Source organism: Suricata suricatta, chromosome 9 (genome assembly GCF_006229205.1).
Source record: "Suricata suricatta isolate VVHF042 chromosome 9, meerkat_22Aug2017_6uvM2_HiC, whole genome shotgun sequence".
Taxonomy (NCBI): domain Eukaryota; kingdom Metazoa; phylum Chordata; class Mammalia; order Carnivora; family Herpestidae; genus Suricata; species Suricata suricatta.
Window position 1 is genome coordinate 130,182,196 of NC_043708.1, and position 19,804 is coordinate 130,201,999.

General features: G+C 42.0%; 1 long non-coding RNA gene across 1 annotated transcript in view; it reads right to left on the minus strand.

Moving 5' to 3' along the window:
* Positions 1 to 2,267: 2,267 nt before the first annotated feature.
* Positions 2,268 to 19,804, minus strand: part of LOC115302768 — a 39,657-nt gene continuing 22,120 nt past the window's right edge. The window contains exon 3 of the long non-coding RNA XR_003913620.1: positions 2,268 to 2,309. This is a non-coding gene — a long non-coding RNA (uncharacterized LOC115302768). The remainder of the gene's footprint in view (positions 2,310 to 19,804) is intronic.

The following is a 19,804-nucleotide window of genomic DNA, read 5'->3' on the forward strand; positions in this document are numbered from 1 at the left end:
GATACTCGGGGCTCGGTCTAGTATTTAACATGATGATGACTTCCTTGTTTGGTTTTCTCTTGCTGAATGTTGCAATATCTCTCAGTGACAAAACCTAGGAGCCTCCAACAAATGTGTAGTCCAGTGATATACCACACTGATGCAAAAACACAGCAGCTAGTGACTTGGGACCTCTGGCCATATTTCCTTGTTGACATGTACTTTTGTTTTCCTTTTTCTTTTTCTGCCAAGAATGAATATTGTATGGCCATTTCTACTCAAGAGAGTACTCATTGTCTACCCTTCTCCACTACCAAAGATGGTATCTGGGTTTTTCTGTCTTTACAGATGATTTCACAGGCTTGTATCATTCTGACCTGGCTAATGTTTCTTTGTGGCCTTGATCTTAATTCCTTTTTTGCTTTTCTTCAACACTCATTCTCTAAACAAGAGAAGGCTAAACAATGGCCTTGCTTCCTGGTCAGTGGCCAGGAAAACCTTAAAATGCTTGACATGCTCTTGCTTTTCTCTTTGGTATTGCCAACAGCCTTGCATCCAAGGCTTTCTGGCCTGTATTCATTGAGTGGAATGGCCTCATAGCCTGCATTATTTAAATCACTCACTCTTTATGTTGCCATTATGTATGCTTTCTCCTTCTAATTTCCTTGTTGCGTGCAGTTGAATTAATGCAAGTGAAATGCGCAATTAATATAGCTCAATTCCATTATTTGGGATCAGCCCATGTGCTCAGCACATTGATTTCATTATCCCAGCTCCAACACCATATCCCACCTGTTTCTCTGCCCCATTTCTCTACCCTGGAGAGGAACCGGAGAGTACTAGGGCAATTCTTGCTTCCCTGGCCATGTTTCTGTGAACCAGATTCTTTGGTCTTCAAGGTTTGGCTGATATTCATCAGATTTGAAGCTTTGGGGAACTTTTGCTAATGAATCAGAGCCTAAGAGTGCTTAGTCTGTTGCTACAGACTTTCTTTGTCTTCCTGATTTCTGTTATTCTGGGGCATGTGTGCTTGGAACATTACCTAGAAAATGGAAGGCACAGAAATCAACCCCATATGTGCAAGTAAATAAGACTCAAAGCTCCTTTCACAAAGGATGGATAGACCATGTTTTAGAAATCCTGATGGCTTATCAATTTCTTTCTCTAAGTCTAATTAGCAAATATGGCAGAAGGTTTGGGAGGCCTTGAGCTCTCCACCAGGATGGTTACCAGGTGTCCACAGACATCTCAGAAAGAAAACCCACATGAAGGCATAGGTATTAATGTTCACAGAAGATGCTTTATAGCTTCTATCACATTCTCAAAGGAGTCAGACCCCCCCTAATCATACACCACTGTTCTGCAGTGATATCCTTAACCAGAGAGGGGATGCCCCCACCTCCAATTAACTACCCCTGCATTCCAAGTCAAAGGAGAAAAGTGGGACTATCAGTTCATTTTTTTAAAAGTTTTTTCGTTTATTTTTTAAATATTTATTTATTTTTGAGACAGAGAGAGAACAGGGGCGGGGCAGAAAAAGGAGGAGACACAGAATCTCAAGCAAGTTGCAGGCTCTGGGCTGCCAGCGCAGAGCCCAAGGTAGGACTGGAACATACAAACTGCGAGACCATGACCTGAGCCGAAGTTGGACACTTAACCGACTGAGCCACCCAGGCGCCCCTCAATTCATTTTAAAATAAAAATTATTATTTAAGACAATGTGCGTTGTTTCCTATTTTGAATTTATTATACATATTTATCTAAATATAATTTTATATTTCATATTTCTCTATTATGATGTATTTAGGTACATCCATCAAAATATACAAATATAAAAATCCAAAATATAAAAAGCATATACATAGATGTCTTTTTATACTATACGCCTTTTAACGTTGTATAGTATCTGTAAAACCAAAGTATTTATATATAAAAAAATAGAGCTGAAGTTTGATCAGCCAGTGCCGCCACTGCCCTTTGGAATTTTGTTTTCGTTTCTAGAGCATATTCCCAGGGTTGTGACTTCAGTGATTTTACTGTGTGGCTTTCTGTTTACCAAGCTTCTCCCTACACCTTTTTAGTGGTAAATGTTCCTTTTGGGAGGTCTGTACCAAAACTGCTGTTGGTTCCTCTGCTCACGAGACTGCTTCCTCTTATAACACCCATACTTTTTGTTATTGGTGCTTCTGAAAAGAAAAAAAGCAGTTTCTTGTGACTCCGAGTGGAGAAAAACATTAAAAAGATACTTCCTGGATTTGATCTGGAACACGTGTCTCTGCCCTTGAGAACTCAAAATTCTTTCCAATGCTTCATGGATCACAGAGCGTTACCTTTCAAAGAAAAAAAATAGACAACACTGGAGTCAGTTAATAACTGAATGCTGTTATTCGCTCTCCCATTAAAAAAAAAAAGATTTATTTAGGGGCACATGGGTGTCTCGGTCGGGTAGGCGCCTGACTCTTGACTTCAGTTCAGGTTATGACCTCACAGTTTGTGGGTTCGAGCCCCCATATTGTGCTCTGTGCTGACAACGCGAGTCTGTGTAGGATTTTCTGTCAATCTCTCTCTCTCCCTCTGCCCCTCCCCCCTGCTGGTGCACTCTCTCTCTTTCTCTCCCAAAAATAAATAAACATTTAAAAAATGTAAATGATGTATTTAAATAGTGACCTCAGAGCTTTCATTTGTTGTGCAGGGTGTAGAGGATGCGTTATGCTGCACACGTTAGTGGTGATCTACTCCCTGTAAATAGGCAGCCCTATGTCTGGAGAAATGCTTGATGTCTGAAGCCAGGAAAATGTCGATTTGGTGCCCAGTTAGCCATGGGGCTTCATGACTCTGAATCTTAATCCCTTTCCTTTAGACACGGAGATCATAATGCCTATTATGCAGGGTTGGTAATAAAAGAACGGTCGTTACAGTGCTGGCACATGGTGGGAGTTATTTCTTAGAGGTAGGTGTTCAGTAAACATGCAGTTATTAAACTCCAACTGCATTGAAGAGGCGTTGGTCCCCCACCAACTCGTGATCAAAGGAAGTCTCGCTGCAGTGGAGAAGCCCGTGCCCTCAAATGTACTTCTAAGTAATTACATTTCACCTCCTTTGTTTGCTGTATCCATTTGCCGTCTCTACTGATTCACAACGGTGAGTTGCAGTGGAGTTAGACTTGAGAAATGCACCAAAAATATTCACCAAACAGGCCGTTTTTTCAGGCACTTGCATAATGGAGCTTCTGATTGTCTCAAATGATTTATTCTAGGGACTGTTCACTAGGGGTGGTACACTATATGTTTCTAGTCAAGTTGGAGATTTTTGCAAAAGATAGAAGACCTGTGGTTTTTATGACTACTTAGAGAAAAATTCAGCAACGGAACTGAAAGCTGATGGGAGGGGCATCAAATGTTTTCAGTTGTGCACAGTTCTTCATGGTGCAGGCTCGCCAGAGGAGTCTTTATAAACTGGAGAATTAATCAACTTTTTTATGTTTCTCTTTTTAATCCTTTATTTTGTCTATTAATTGGATAGAGAGGCAAATTTTCTCTGGCCTATGACTAAACGTTCCCAAGTGGAGTGTACCCAGGGAAATTCTTTCAAATGCTGTGACTCAGAGGTGATCTATTACAGTGGTCTGTTTGTGTGTGTGTGTTTTCTCAATTTTTAAAAACATTTTTTACTTTGTAATAATTTTAGATTTATAGAAAAGCTGCGGAGTTGGTGCAGAGAATTCCCATATACCTTTTGCTCAGCTTATAACCTTGTTATAGTTGTCAAAACTAAGAAACTCACATTGGTTCAATACTCAAGCTACAGACTTTATTTTGCCATTTTTTCCCACTCAATGCCCCATTTTTGTTCTGATCTCCAATTTAGGACATCACAGTGCACTTAGCCATATGTCTTCTTCGTTTCTCAATTTTTCCTTGTGTCCTCCTGACCTTGACAGTTTAGAAGAGTGCAGGTCAGATATTTTGTGTAATGGCCCTCAGGTTGGGTTTGTTTGATGTTTTCTCACGATTAGACAGGTTAAGAGTTTTGGGGAAAAATATGATAGTGTAGTGCCCTTTTCACTGCACTGTGTCAGGCAACACAAGATACTACTGTGACTTATTACCCGTGATGTTAACCTTGACCCCTTGGTTTCTCCACTCCCAAGTCAATATGTTCCTCTTTCTATAAGCTACTTTTTAAGTACAGCCTGAATTCAAGGGGAGAAGGATTAAGTCCCATCTCTTGGGAAAGGGAGAATCTATACACAACATTTGTAATTCTTTCTGTAAGAAAGATTTATTCTTTCCCTCCATGTATTTATTTATTCAATCAACTGTTTATATAGTTGAACCCTGAACAACACAGGGATTGAAAATCCACGTATAACTTTTGACTTCCTCAACACTTAATGAATAGTCTACTGTTGACCAGGAGCCTTACCGATGACATAAATAGCCAGTGAAGACATATTTTGTATAAGTGTTAAATATATTCTTACAATAGAGTAAGCTAGAGAAAAGAACTTATTTTAAAGAGTATCACAAGAAGGAGAAAAAGCATTTACAAAACTGTACTGTATTTATAAAAAGAAAATCTTCATTAAAGTGGGCCCACAGAATTCAAGCTCATGCTGCTAAAGGGTCAATTACATCACTATGGATTTATGGATTTTTGTTTTATTTTTGGTTTATAATCCAACATGATTGTTATAAATTTCGTTGCAGAAATTTTTCCAGCTTTGGACACTGAGAGCTTTTTAGGTTGGCTTGTATTTTTTTCTTGACAAGCCTGTCTTCTTTTCTCTCTCCCTTCCTTCTTTCTTTTTCTTCTTTCTTCTTTTTCTTCCTCTTCTTTCTTCTTCTTCTTCTTCTTCTTCTTCTTCTTCTTCTTCTTCTTCTTCTTCTTCTTCTTCTTCTTCTCCTTCTCCTTCTCCTTCTCCTTCTCCTTCTCCTTCTCCTTCTTCTACTTCTTGGAGGAAGGGCACTTCTTTATTTTCTGACTCACTAAAATGTATCTGGTTCATCTTGTATTTTCTCTTCCCCAACTCTGGAATCAGTCATTTCTCCAAAGAAGTACAGCATGTCTCCAAAGAATTTCAAGCTAGCTGACCAGTAGGGACAAGTTTCTTACACTCCGCAAGTCTTCATTTCAGTGGATAATAATAATGCCTAGATCATGGGGTGGTGTGGTGAACTGACCCACGTACAGGATCAAACACAGTGTCTTTTTAAAAAATTTTTAAATGTTTAGTTATTTTAGAGAGAGACAGAGCACATGCATGGGAGGGACAGAGAGAGAGGGAGACACAGAATCCAAAGCAGGTTCCAGGCTCTGAACTGTCAGCACAGAGTCTGGCATGGGGCTCAAACCCATAAACTGTGAGATTATGACCTAAGCTGAAGTTGGCCACCCAACCTACTGAGCCACCTAGGCGCCCCTAAGCACAGTGTCTTGACAATAAGTTCTCATTGCCTCAATTCCATTGCTGGTGAAGGCAATAAGAGGGATACCAAGAAGAGGGAAAAGAAATTCTGTAAATCCTGGCTGGCAGTGCTGGCTGGCAGAATTGCTGCAGGAAAAGAAGTCAAATCCATATCTGGAATATGTATCTATTACTGTGGATGCAAAATGTTACTCTCTCCACCATATAAAGGCCCTTTTTTGGCAGGTCCCCCAAAGGAATGGTCCCGTGTTAGGGATTCAATATTGGCTTCTTCTATTGAGCTGTTGGGCTCTCAGCAGGGGCACTAATTGAATGAGGCTCAGTCAAGGTAAGTCCATAAAATTGACCCATGTCTTTTCTTCATCTGTGCCCTCAGGGCCACCTTGTTCATGGCCTTCTAAGCAAACACTGGCATAGACTGGAAAGAGACTGGTTCACATTTATAAGACAGATAATCTTGTCCATCAAATTGTTGATAGCTTCTTCCGGTATGGATACTGTTTGGGGGCATTTCTGTGGGATATGAATATCTCACATGCTGCTACCAGTGGAGTCGCTGGTTCCCCATGGAAATGGTACCACATGGGTAGCCTCACTCCCAAACCCTATGGTTTGAAGGTGATTCTCCTTTTGGGGTTCCCTAGGGCCTTCCTAATGCATCCCTGTCTGCCCCAGACACTTTGAATATCAGTTGAACTTGCTGCATCATAAGAATTGAGTGGAGATCAACCTCCAGGGTCTCAGAGCTTGTGGCGAAAGGTGGACAGTACAATCTGTAGGGGCAAATGGAGAATATTCAGCATGGGAGCTCCCCCTGACCACCTTACCTAAAGAAGATCTCCCGCTCCACCCAGAGACTCTCTGGCATACACCTAGTTTATTTCCACAATAACACTTAGAATTATCATAATTTATCTTACTTGCTACTTGTCTGTTTCCTCTACTAGCATGTAAACTCCATGAGGGCAAATACTCTGTGTAGCTCATTCATTTTTATATTTCTTGTACATGGAAGAATGCATGGCACACAATGAGTGGATACCCAATAAATATTAGTTAAATCCATGATTCATTGTAAGGTTTCTCCTAGCCCTGGTATTCTATCATGCATTTGTGTCAATAAGCATTCGATTACTATTAAGTATTCTTATGATGGTATATTTTATTTCAACTCACCACATAGTCTGCATAGCTCAGTGGTTCTAGAAAGCTATTATTTTTTGCCAGTCTAGAGAATCTCTTTAATGAGACAGCCAGCTGTGGAGTAGAATAACTATGATCGTTGGAATCAGGCAGCACATCAAAGTAAATGTGACCCAGGATGAGGCCATAAAGCATTCTTCGAATGTTTGCCATATATGCGCATGTGCACACACACGGGTGTGCGTGCGCGCGCACACACACACACACACACACACACACACCAAAAAAGCATAGCATTTGCTTTTATGGAATTCCAGGAGGGCACACGCAAGCTGCCTTTTTCCCTAGTGAGAATGGGCCTTTGTAACCAGGGAAAGGACCTGGTCTTCATCCAATGCAGCATTGGTAAATTCCTCAGCCCAAGATCAAGAACAGGGACTCATTGTTCTGTTAGATCCTTGTGTCTGGGTTATCTTAACTCCTCAGTTCCCATGTCCACTTGACCCCAATTGGTGTCACAAGGACAGTGGCCAACCTCCATCTTCTGGACAGACTGGGGTCAGTCAATAGTGGCTATCCTCAGCCCTCCGTGCTGGTTAGCAGTAGAAGAATTGTATTCATGGTTGAGGTGGCCAAAGGCTCAGTGGCCAGAACTCATTTGGGGGGGCAGCCTTCAATTTATGTTTTAACCATAAAAATGACCCAAACAAAAAAAGTATAGGATCTTTACAGCCACTAGCCATAGCTCCATTTTTTTTTCCTCCTCCAAACCTAACAGCTCATAGAAAAAGGAAAGAAAGTAGATCTTGGTTTTCAGAAATTGACAACAACTTCAAAATCAGCATATGATGTGACCAAAAGTAATTTTGAGGTTAAAGGAAATTTCCTAAACTCTCAATATTAAAAAATAAATTTTACTCTAACATGCTACAAGACAGGCTAAACTGCCTTCCTCTTCTGGTTATAGGAAGTATTTCAAAGCCACCCCAGGTATGCAGCCAAAAGCTATGAACAAACACTATTCAAGAGGGATGTCAATCAAAATACGATGGTATTGATCACATATGTGTGGTGATGCTTTTAAAGTTTGTAATTCGTAGTAATTTATTTCCATGTTCTAAATAAATGATCACCTTTGGAACTGCACTTTTTGTAACTCCAGTAATGAATTATTTTTCTAGCAATGACTCCCAAGTTGTATGCGTCAAGCCCTCTAAAATCTTGAGCTTCTCCATGCTCCCCCTTGACTTTCCCTTGAAGGTGGACCTGATCTTCCCTTCTGTACCCTCACCATCTGACAAGACCATCACCTGCTTTGGGAAAGCCCACCCTTTCCATAAAAGAGATCTCATCTTCCACTCTTATAAATTTCTCTGGTCTCAATCTCTAGTTTCTGAGACATGCCTCAGGCTCCAGCCAAGTGGGTGGTAGTACTTCACAGGCACTGGGGGTGAGGATAGGCTGAGTTGTGTGGGCAAGAATAAGAGTAGACCCTTCTATCCAAGTGTTCTTTTGAGTTATGGTCTATAGGTTCCTTTGCCAGGCTATGAAACTTATCACCCAAAGCTCAAACATTGATGTTTTTTAAGACTATAGAATATAAAATCACAACAAGGGAAAAGTATTTCTTTAAAAAAATTTTTTTTAACATTCATTTTTGAGAGAGAGAGAGATAGAGTGTGAGAGGGGAGGGGCTGAGAGAGAAGGAGACACAGAATCCAAAGCAGGCTCTAGGCTCTGAGCAGTCATCACAGAGACTGATGCAGGGCTCAAACCTACAAGTGGTGAGATCATGACCTGAGCCGAAGTCGGATGCTTAACTGACTGAGCCACCCAGGTGCCCTAAAGTATTTCTTTTTAATAAGACTATGATTCTGCCCTTAGAGGCAGTCGGACTCCATTATTTACCTTAGAAGCACTAGGTTAATTCACACTTGTTTGGGTAAAGGTGGGAATGGTTGTTGGCATCTCAAGATTATTTCACCAAGTGAGATGGCACCTGGCCTAATGGAAAAATGGCCGATAAGCTCATGACTTAATACTGCTGATGGAAATCACCATTATTTTGAAATCAATGGAATTAAATAAACCACGTTGAATTCAACATGTTGAATTAGATCCCTTCAGTTAATCCACTCAGCAAATATTAACTGAGTTACTGAGGACCTATTATATTCAGACTCAACAGAAAGTCCAAAGTCAGTCTTTTCTACATCTGGGTAAAATAGTAACTCAAAAATCATTAAAAGAGAGAAATGAAAAGGACACAGAAATCAGTGCAAATAATAATATTAATTTGGTTTTAGCTAGCCCTTTGTGTTACTATGCTTTAGGCACTGGAAAACCACCTCACATATTTTTTTAAGTCTTTGCAAAAAACCTATAAGATATATATTATTGTAATTCTACATTAAAATGATATACTGACATTTGGAGAAGCTCTACAGAGTCACAGAGCTAGTAAAGGTGGAGCTATAATTCAAGCCTGGGTCTGACTGCAGATGCTGCTCCTGTAACCTCTCATTCATACCTCCACCTGATATCACCTGATACCCCCAGTATTCTGTTATTAAAAGAAAGAACAATGAGAAGTGATTCAATCTGACATCATCCCTAAAGATGAGAATGCATTTCCTCTTTAGGTTATGATAAATGGCACTAAAGACTGTACATACTGGGGTGCCTGGGTGGCTCAGTCAGTTAAGCATCCGACTTGGGCTCAGGTCATGATCTCATGGTTCGTGGGTTCAAGCCCCACGTCGGGCTCTGTGCTGACAGCTTGCTCAGAGCCTGGAGACTGTCTTCAGATCCTGTGACTGCTTCTCTCTCTGACCTTCCCCTGCTCATGCTGTCTCTCTCTCTCTGTCTCAAAAATAAATAAAAACATTAAAAAATAAAATAAAATAAAAGACTGTACAAACTGGATTTAAAAAATCTGTTGAAGGCATCATACAGTGACCATGGCAGCCAGGTTTTAAGGGGCCAAGGCACTCAAAGGAGAAGAAAAGATTAATGTGAGCTCTATGTTTGCACCATTTTTCCCCTCAGAGCATAAGAAGATGGTGGTACAGAGTACAGAGATCAAAGACTTGCAAATGGGGAAAAACTGAAAGTGGAATTAAGGGCTGGTGAGGGAGTCAAGATTGGAAAAGTAAAAAAAATCAGAGAAGATGGAGCTGTAGAGAAATGGGCTTTCAGCATGCATAGAAAGTAGAAAAATAAGGCACACTTCCCAACTTGTTCCCAATCTATCTTCTGAGGTTAATATAGCTTTAATAACAAAATTGAACAAGGACATCAGAAGAAAAACTTATTTTCTGTCTTTCTTATAAACTTAGATGCAAAAGTCCTAAACAATATGTTAACAACTAGAATCTAGTCACACACAAAAAGGGTAACACATCACAGCTAAGTGGGGATTATTTAAGGAATGCAAGGCTAGTTTAGCATGGAAAATCAAATGACACAATTCTCCAAATGGTAATATAAGGCAAGCCTTGTGATTATTCCAATAAGTGTATAACATATGCAACACGATTCACATTCATTCATGATAGGAATGCTAAACAAAACACAAATCTTCCTTAATGTAATAAGGGTTATCTATAAACACCCTATGGCAAATCTCATATTTAACAATGAAATACTGAAAATTTTCCTTTTGCGATTAGGAATAAGACACTGACCTCTACTTTTACCATTTCCACTCAACATTTTGCTGAAGATATCATCCAGTACAATGAGCCAGGGAAAATAAATGGCAGAAGGCTTGGAAAGGGAGAGATAAAGTGATTATTATTTACAGATGATATGACCTCTGTAGCTAATGTATACCTACAATCCACAAAATAAACAAGTAACCTATTAGGAATAATAAGCAATAGTAGCAACTTTGCTTTTTGTAAGGAATATGCTTTAATCGTCTCAACTTAGCTGTCTTTGTAAAGCTCGTGTCCACCAATAGCTCTTACTCTTTATTCATATTTCCAATTTGGATTATTCTTATCTTGAAACATTTATTTCACCCTTAGCCCTGTTTAGAATCACCACAAACTTCTTGTTCTGGTTTGCAGATTCATAAGCTCTTTTGTGACCCACCCCTTTTCATTTGGTTCTTTACAGTCCTGATGAATGCCTAGGCATTGAAAATCTTGGACCTTTATCTCTTAAATTGTCTCCTGGTCCTTTAAGAAGATGCTAAAATAGGTAGGTGTTAATACTCATCCCTGATGGACCCTGTACTTTCACTATGTTAGTGCAAAGAAGTATGTTAAAAATCACAACAAACTAATAAAACCAGGCTCAGTGCAAAGTCTAATATGAAGTCTGCAGTCTTGGCTGCCTACTCTTGGTCTGACCGAAATTGCTCCGTTTCTTCTTTGAGTGAAGAACGGGGTTTGGAGAAGAAGAGCTTGCAAAGTTCTTGAGTAGGGGTGTAGAGTCAAGAAGGGAGAGGCCATGGGTATGAACAGTGGCAGGAGGTCTTGGAGCTATGAGGCTTTCTCCCTCTTCAGCTCATATGACAGCCCTCTCCCACTTCCTAAAGGTCAGAAAACGGGCTGAAGAGGTAATGTAAGATAGAAGGAAGGAAGCGGAAGTCCCCATCTGCTCACTTCCTCTGCCTCCAGAGAGCGGCAAATAGTGGCATTCAGTAGCACACTGGCTGGCATGGATACTGGCTGCAGTGGTCACCGGAAGAGTCCGCAAGTTGTACTGAGGATATTTCATCTCAGACACAGCTATACTTTGGCCTCCAGAGCCCTTTTGCTGTCCCGGCTCAATTTTTCCATTGTTGTTAAGATGACCATGGTGTGGATGAACTAAAACCACCTGGGGGAGGAACTGGAGGGCCACCCAGGGGGGAAGAGACAGTCACCAGGCCACCATATGGGTGGTGGGAGGTGGAAAGCATGTTGACCATGTCGGGGGAGTTCCAAGAACTGATGAGGCAAGAAGGGAAAGAAAGGAGCGGATGATGAAGGAGGACAAGGAGAGAAAAAAGAAAGCATGGAGATGTGATGATGGAGTGGAATAGCTCTTCCCCAGGTGGCAGTGCATCAGGAGGACAAGCCAACAGTAAGAAGGGATGGACAGTAGGAAGGCTGCCTCCTGGGAGCAGAGAGCAGCCCAGCTGAGGATGGTCCTTTCTCTCCTCTGCCTCCTCCAGCTGGGTGTGAACTGGAGATATCTCCATGAAGGACACACAGTGAAAATTAGAAAATTTTGAGGGTCTCAGCACAATGAAATAGAACATGTTGTTTGTTACATCTCCTCCTATTATCTCAACTTGGGAGTGTGTGCATCGAGGAGATGTGGACTGCCCAGCATAACAGACACCCCCAGATATGCCACTGAGGACATCCTAACAGTGAGACATTGTAGGAATGCTGCTTGGCATTCTTGGGATTGCCTTGGAAACCTCAGTGAGGCAGTGACAAAATAAATTCTTCCAGGGCCCCGGCAGTTCATATCTTTAATGTCTTCTCATTCTTTAAAAAAAAAAAAAAAAGCAGATTTATTTCTTTTTCTCAAATTCTCAACTAGGCTTGAAACCTCTTTTTTTTTTAATGTTTTTTATTTGTTTTTGAGAGACAGAAAGAGACAGTGTGAGCAGGGGAGGGTCAGAGAGAGAGGGAGACACAGAATCCCAAGCAGGCCGCAGGTTCTGAGCTAGCTGTCAGCACAGAGCCCGACGCGGGGCTCAAACCCACAAACCGTGAGATCATGACCTGAGCTGAAGCCGGACGCTTAACTGACTGAGCCACTCAGGTGCCCCGAGGCTTGAAGCCTCTTTCAAGACATCAGAAAAAGGTAATTAATGTCACATGGACCAAAAGTATCTTCTTAGTTTTCAGTTTATTTGTAGGATCTCAAGGAGCAACGAAACTAATGAAGGTATATCATTGCCTACAAGTAATCCAAGCCCAGTGAAGAGATTTGATTTGGTTTGGTTTTTATAGACCATCCCAGAAGAGAATGGAGTGTCTGATTTCTTATCTTTCTGTGGGCTGATTTATTTGGTATGTATCTCAGCAAGCTCAATATCCCATCAGGCTTGTGTGAGATCTTGATTAGATTTGTCACTCCGATCATTAACAAATTTTAGCAAAAATGCCTAACAGGCAAGCATAGAAAAAAACTGGTGTTTAGGGGATCCTTGACCCAAGAGGTTTAGATTCTGTACCCACAAATGTGTTTTCTCTTTTATCTTTGGCATAATCAATTCATGTCTTAGCCTCTGTCCCTGCAAAATTGACCTCAATGTGCCTTTCACATACTTCTTTTTGTGAATGTTTTGTGAATGAGGAATGAGTGACATACTGAAAATTTCCTGGAAGAAAACATTGTATGACCTACCCATTATTTACTGTTAAATAATGACTTCTCCATAAGAACTCAGAGGTACACTGTGGCTAGGCTATCACAGGACATAACTTATGACCCTTTTGCTCTGAGACCATATTACTTTTTCCCGTTTTGAAAACCTAGCTCCCTTCAACATATCTTTTCTTATTTTTTTAACTATCATTTGCAAAATGGGCATAGACTGGTGACTCCACATCACTGAAAATGGGTCAAGATTAGGGACGCCTGGGTGGCACAGCCGGTTGGGCATCCAACTTCGACTCAGGTCTGATCTCACAGTTCATGGGTTTGAGTCCCATGTTGGGCTGTGTACTGACAGCTTGGAGCTTGGAGCCTGCTTCAGATTCTGTGCTTCCCTTTCTCTCTGCTCCTCCCCTGCTCACACTGTCTCTCTCTCTCTCTCTCTCTCTCTCTCTCTCTCTCTCTCTCTCTCAAAAATAAACATTAAAAAAATTAAAGAAATGGGACAAGATTGGCCTTTGGGACTCTGAAAATCCTTACGTTGCTCCTTTCCAATAGACAATTATGGTTCTCATTCCCTCTTATAATGTCAAGGAGATACTCAAATAAAATCGCTATTAATATCAGTTGGTCTTATTTAAGTTTTTAAGAAGCAATGCTGCACAGAGTATCACACTCTTGTTCCATTATCTAGTATTTGGAGGTAAGTGTTGGCTTTGACACCTATTCTTGGTCATTTGAAGATGTCTCCTAGAATTAATGCAATGTCTCCTTTTTGGATACCTAAAAATTGGGATCTTCAGACCCAGGGGAAAGTGGCTCTCTTGTCCTTTCAATTGTCCAGGAACTTTCAGAGACAGAACTATTAAGTGTGGCCAGAGCCTAAGGCATTTCTTTTGAATATCCTTCATGGTGGTAAATCTTTGTCTGGCTTTTTTGGGAAACAGCCTGCAGTCCTTTAGAACAAATCTGATATGAAATAAGGAGGGCAGTCATGCTGGTGGTGAGTACTGTATTCTGGTCAGAAATAAAGCAAATAAATCATGTAATGAGAGTGGTTTCTTCTTGCCACACTTTCTTCTATCTTCTCTGCATAGGCCTGAGCGATGTGTTAGATGAATGTTTCGGGCAGGTCAGAGAAGCAGGCATCCATCCAGCAGGTGCGTGTTTCGCCAAACTGAACGAAGCTCATTGGATAGAGAGCTACCTTACCAGAGCGGAAAGAACATTGGTTTTTTTGTTTTTGTTTAAAAAAAATTTTTTAATGCTTTATTTATTTTTGATACAGAAGAGACAGAGCACGAGAGGGGGAGGGTCAGAGAGAGAGGGAGACACAGAATCTGAAACAGGCTCCAGGCTCTGAGCTGTCAGCATAGAGCCTGACGTGGGGCTCAAACCCACAAACGTGAGATCATGACCTGAGCCGAAGTTGGAGGCTTAACCGACTGAGCCATCCAGGCGCCCCAAGAACATTGGTTTTAAAGTAAGGTCAACCTGGGCTTCAGTCTTGACAATCAACTGTGTGGTCCTAGAGAAATAATTTAAACTCTCTGAATTTCTGTTTTTCTACTTGTAAAATGAGAAGTTTTAACACATGTCCCAGTGTTGTGAGTGTTAGCGATTATATATTTATGGGACCCGATAGAGGGCCTGCCATGGGCAGGTTTTCATTCACTGGTAGTGATGCTTATTACTCCTCCTCCAAGTCCTGATCTGTCAATTCTGTCCTTTTTTTTTAATGTTTATTTATTTATTTTAAGGAAGAGAGAGAGAGAGATGGGATACCTGCGTGGGTTAGTCAGTTGAGCCTCTGACTTCGGCTCAGGTCATAATCTGGTGGTTCACGAGTTTGAGCCCTGCATTGGGCTCTGTGCTGACAGCTCGGAGCCTGGAGTCTGCTTTGGATTCCATGTCTCCCTTTATCTTTGCCCCTCTTCAGCTCGTCTTCTGTCTGTCTCTCTCAAAAAAAAAATGAAACATTAAAAAAAATGTAAAAGAAAGAGAGAGAAAGAGAGCACAAAAGCTGAGAAGGGAAAGAAGGAGAGGAAGAGAGAGAATCCTAAGCAGGCTCCATGCCCAGTGTGGAGCCTGAGTTGGGGGCTCAATCTCACAAACTGTGTGAGATCATGACCTGAGCCAAAATTCAAGTTGGCCACTTAACCCACTGAGCCACCCAGATGCCCCTCAACTCTGTCTTTTAAGAAGGGTTCCTAAGCTGTGTTATTTCTCCATCCTCAGTCTGTTGTAACTTATACATACTCATCACCCTGTGCTATAACTTTTCTGTGTGTTATGATCGGTCTTCCCTAATAGGCAGGGACCTCCCTGAGAGTAAGAACTTGTTCATATTTGTATTTCCTGTACCCGAATGCCTACATCACAGGTGATGATCAATGTTTGAATAAATGAATGAACAGATAAATGAAGAACAGAAACATCTCTATCAGGATAAAGACCTAAGCTGTAGCAACCAAGAGACTCAACAATACAGTGTCTTAAGGAACACGGTTTGTTTCTCTCTTTTATACCTTTTCCCAGGTGAATCATCTATGTCACTGGGTAGCTCTTCTCCGTGTGGTCTCACAAGCAACATTTTCTTCCTAGCATCGCTCCTCTTTCTGCTAGTACATGTCACTGTCCATGAATTCTAAATCCTCCCATGGCAATGGGGAGTAGGGGGAAGGTCACATGAAGGAGGCATTCCAACTGCTGTGAGCCCCAAACTTTGAAAGTTTGCACATGATTTCTGCTCACACCCCAAAGGAGAGAACTTGATCACGTGACACAGATAACTGTAAGGGAGGTTGGGAAATGCAATCCAGCCTTATGCCCAGAGTGCCTGGCCCATGATATGTATCACAGGGAACCCTATCTCCCAAGCTTCCTTATCTCCTGGCTTTGGGTAAAGTTGGTATTAGTGGAATATAGGCATGCACAGGCGGAAGAGAGGCTAGGCAGTTTCCTCCCTCTCTGCCTTAGCTGTTTCCTCCATCACTCCACCTCCTGCCAGATAGCCCCGCCCTCCATGGTCCTGGCTCTCCCAAGAGATAGCCATTGTGCTTCTGGCTTTTGCCTCCTCCCTTTGTCCCTCTAATCCCAGAGGTAAGGGCAGTCTTTGGACACTGCTAATTTCTGGGTTAGCTCTTCTTTCCCTGTTTGCCTTCTTAGCTCTTATATCCCTTGTGAAACCAATTCCATGTTAAATTCCCTCTCAATGGAAGACCTGGGGGAGTTTGTGTTTTCATGGTTGGACCCTGACTGAACTCTATGAGCAGAATTGGGGAAAGGATTTCTATGTATAACACTCCATCTCCAATACACCCCACACCTCTGGCCACCAAATATCCATGTGTCTCCTTCTTTCCACACATGGAAAAGAATCATTTTTCCCCAGGGGAGACAACCCTACATACCAGCTGGTTTCTGAATTACTAAGCTCAAAGTTAAGAATCTCAGGTCTGACTTTGGCTCTTTACGGTTCAGTAACCTATCAACAAAAAGATAGTTCACTTGCACCTCCATCCCTCAGTATACAACAAACAAGCAGGACCAGAGCAACTGCAATAAAAACCCTCAAATAGAAAAGGAAACCCGGGAAGCATAGAGCAATCCAGGACAGAGGAAATCCTACAGGCAGACATGATGAAGACTAAGGGGTTGGGTTGAAAGCCAACACCTTCAATTCCATCCTTGGTCAGCGATGGATGCCTTTGTTTGATTTAATGTTTGATTAGAAGGACTTAATAGGTCTTTGAAACAGGTTTGAACAATTGTCTTCTCTCTAGCTATCCAGGGCATAAATAAGATGACCATCTGATACATCACCCAGAGAGAGACACCTTTGACTGGGTAAAGGACTATCTCAAGGACTGACTGGCTCAAGAAAACCCGGTGTTGAAGCAGTTGCCTTTCCAACACAGCGGTGACCATAATCCCTGGTCTTTCCATTCCTTTCCATCTCTGTTTGCACACTGGTTAATCCTTAATGGAGCTCATTTGTTCCTGAAACACCTTGGGAGGAGCAGCCAACAGAAACTAATCCTTTAGTTTTTTTTTTTTATAATCCCTTCCTCTTGAGTTACTGGTTTGTAGGTCTATAGTCTCACTTCCAAGCTATAGAAGGTAACAGCTTTATTACATTGTTTCCCTAAGCATAGAAAAGTCAACATTGCAACCTGCAAAGTCTTTGCTGCATAAGTTAACATTCGGTGCAAGACACAGAAATCACCTCAGGTGTTTTAAGCAGAAAGAAACCCAGCTCTGGGAAACAATTGCTTATGAAATTATTGGAATGGTTGAAAGAGCAGGAGCTAAGGAGCTGCTACTTGGCTTTAAAATCCAGCCACAGCAGCTGTGACCTGGGGCTCCCTGCTGCCACCACCAATGTCACAGTAGCCCAAGTCCATGAACCTGGTGATCAGAGGATGGAATGCAGAATTTGGCTGCTGCAAAACCTGTATCTGCTGAAACCCCAATGGTCAGCTACCCTCCACTGCTCCTTTCCTTCTCTTTTCTAAGTCCCCCCACGTGAAAGTCTCAGAGGCACAACCTAAATACCATCCTGAACCCTCAAGACAAGGGAGCCTGCGAAATAAACACAGGCTGTGTCAGCGAGGGCCCGTCAAGGAACAAACACCAAGATGGCATTAGAGAAGATTAGATGCGCAAGATATTTATTAGAATAACTGTCTCTGAACCATAAAGGCAATAAAGCAGTACTAGGCAGGGAGAGCCTTCAGACTCCACTGCCAACTAGGAGTCTGTACGAGAAGAGGGGAAAGGAAGGACTGAGTAGGAAAAGTCTCCCACTGAAGTTCTGAAAAAAAGTCTTGACCAGGCCAACAGTGCCCATTATAGGAATCCTGAGTTGGTGGCAGGTATGGACTGGCACCAGGACCCCTGCTACACTTAGGCACCAGCCGTCAACCACATGGGGATGTGTGGTCTCAGCACACATGGAGTGGATGCAAATGGGGGGGGGGGCGCGCAAGCTCTCTTGGAAATCTGAGGGGCACATGTCTGTGACCGCCTGGGAGGGGCAGAAGGCAGTAGTAATAGTCCCGAGTCCAACAGCACCTACCATAGCATCCTCCATGGGTGATCCTTCAACCATCCCCCTCCTCACCTGTCCATCAGAAAATTTGTGTTGCTAAGATCCAGAAATAACCATTTTGCTCTTATTTTTGTCATATCAGAGCTCTGATGGGGGTGGAAATTCATCAGGCACATTATGTGAAAATAAAATAACACTATTTTAATGAAAAGTGCTTGATCTGATTAGGGACAGCACAAAAGGTCAGCTTAAATTAATACACTGGGTCACCTTTCTAGTCCCTGGAAAATTCTTGGAATACCAATACAAGTTCAAATGCCTCGGTTTCTGAGTTTTGCTGTAACGCCGTGTCCTTTATAAAGAAGGAATTTTCACTTACGTATAAATATGTAATAATTATTATAATCAAAGCTAACACTTAGTAGTATTTATTATGTACCAGGCAATTTACCAAGTCCTTTACATCTACTAATTGCTTTAGTTTATTTGATAATTATTGTCACAATTATCATTTTGCAGTGGGGAAACTGAGAAAGGTTAGGAGCTCACCAAAGATCACACAGGAAAGCAGTGGAACAGGATTTTGACCTTTGTGGTTCGGTGCCAAGAGTCTGTGGCCTGTGGACCTGAGTGCCCTAAGTGAGCCCTCCGTGTGCTGGGTCCTGTTCTCCATTGATGGTCCCAACAGTCTTCCAGCCCCCTGAATTGGGTTTTACACACAGGTCTACAGAGTCCTTGAGGCCAGATTGCTTTTAGAATTCAGAGTTTTCAAATTTTAGGAAGGTGGTAGAATTCATATACTATATATCATGTAACACCCCGGCCAGGTGCAGTACAGCATTCCCATAAGCAATGTGCGTATTTATACCGAGTGGCATAGACAGAGATTGGAATGGCTTCCTGCCCTCAGAGGTCAGGTTTTTTCACCAGTGGAGTTAGAAAAAATCTTTTTGGTGTCCTGAAGCATTTGGGTTTGGGATGTGGACATATATGATGCTTCTCATTTCACAGGTGGAGAAATGGAGATATAAAGAAGTTAACTGGCCCAAGATCTCATAGAGAGTATGTAGTTGAGCCAAGATTTGAGTCCTGGTATTTGACCCATTTCCTGGAGGGGGGCTGGCTACCTGTTATCAGGTGTTCTCTCTGTCCCAGGCCCTGTGCTGGACCTTTTGCACACCCATCTCATTAAATCCTTTCAATTGTCTTAAGAAATAGGAATCATCTTCGTGTCTCTGCTGAAACAACAGAGACTCAGGTTAAGTCATTTCTTCTCGATCACCTGGCCAGGATGTGGCTCAGCCAAGATCTGCATCAAGTTCTAGTGGACCCCAAAATGTCACACTGAGTTAGCTTTAAAAATGGAAACCCTTGGGGCGCCTGGGTGGCTCAGATTGTTAAGCGTCTGGCTTCGGCTCAGGTCATGATCTCACGGTTCGTGGGTTCGAGCCCCACGTTTGGGCTCTGTGCTGACAGCTCAGAGCCTGGAGCCTGCTTCAGATTCTGTGTGTCTCTCTCTCTCTCTCTCTCTCTCTGACCCTCCCCTGGTCGCACTGTCTCTCTCTGTCTCTCAAGAATAAATTTAAAAAATAAATAAATAAAAAGAAATGGAAACCCAATACCTCAAGGAGCCAACGAAGGACCCTTCCAGGATTGCCAGTACGTTTAGCACCAACATGCTCGTCTACACTGGCTGTAGTTCTATTTGTAGGGCAGCTGGGGCTCTGTGCCTATAGTCCTCTTATCCCTGAAGAATGTCCTGGCATTCCTAGATCTCAGACAATGCCCTTCATGTGTTTTCTTCTGACAGCAAAGAGCAGTCTGAGATCAACACCACTGCTTTCACCTTCTTTTCCCTGACCTCCTGGAAAGAG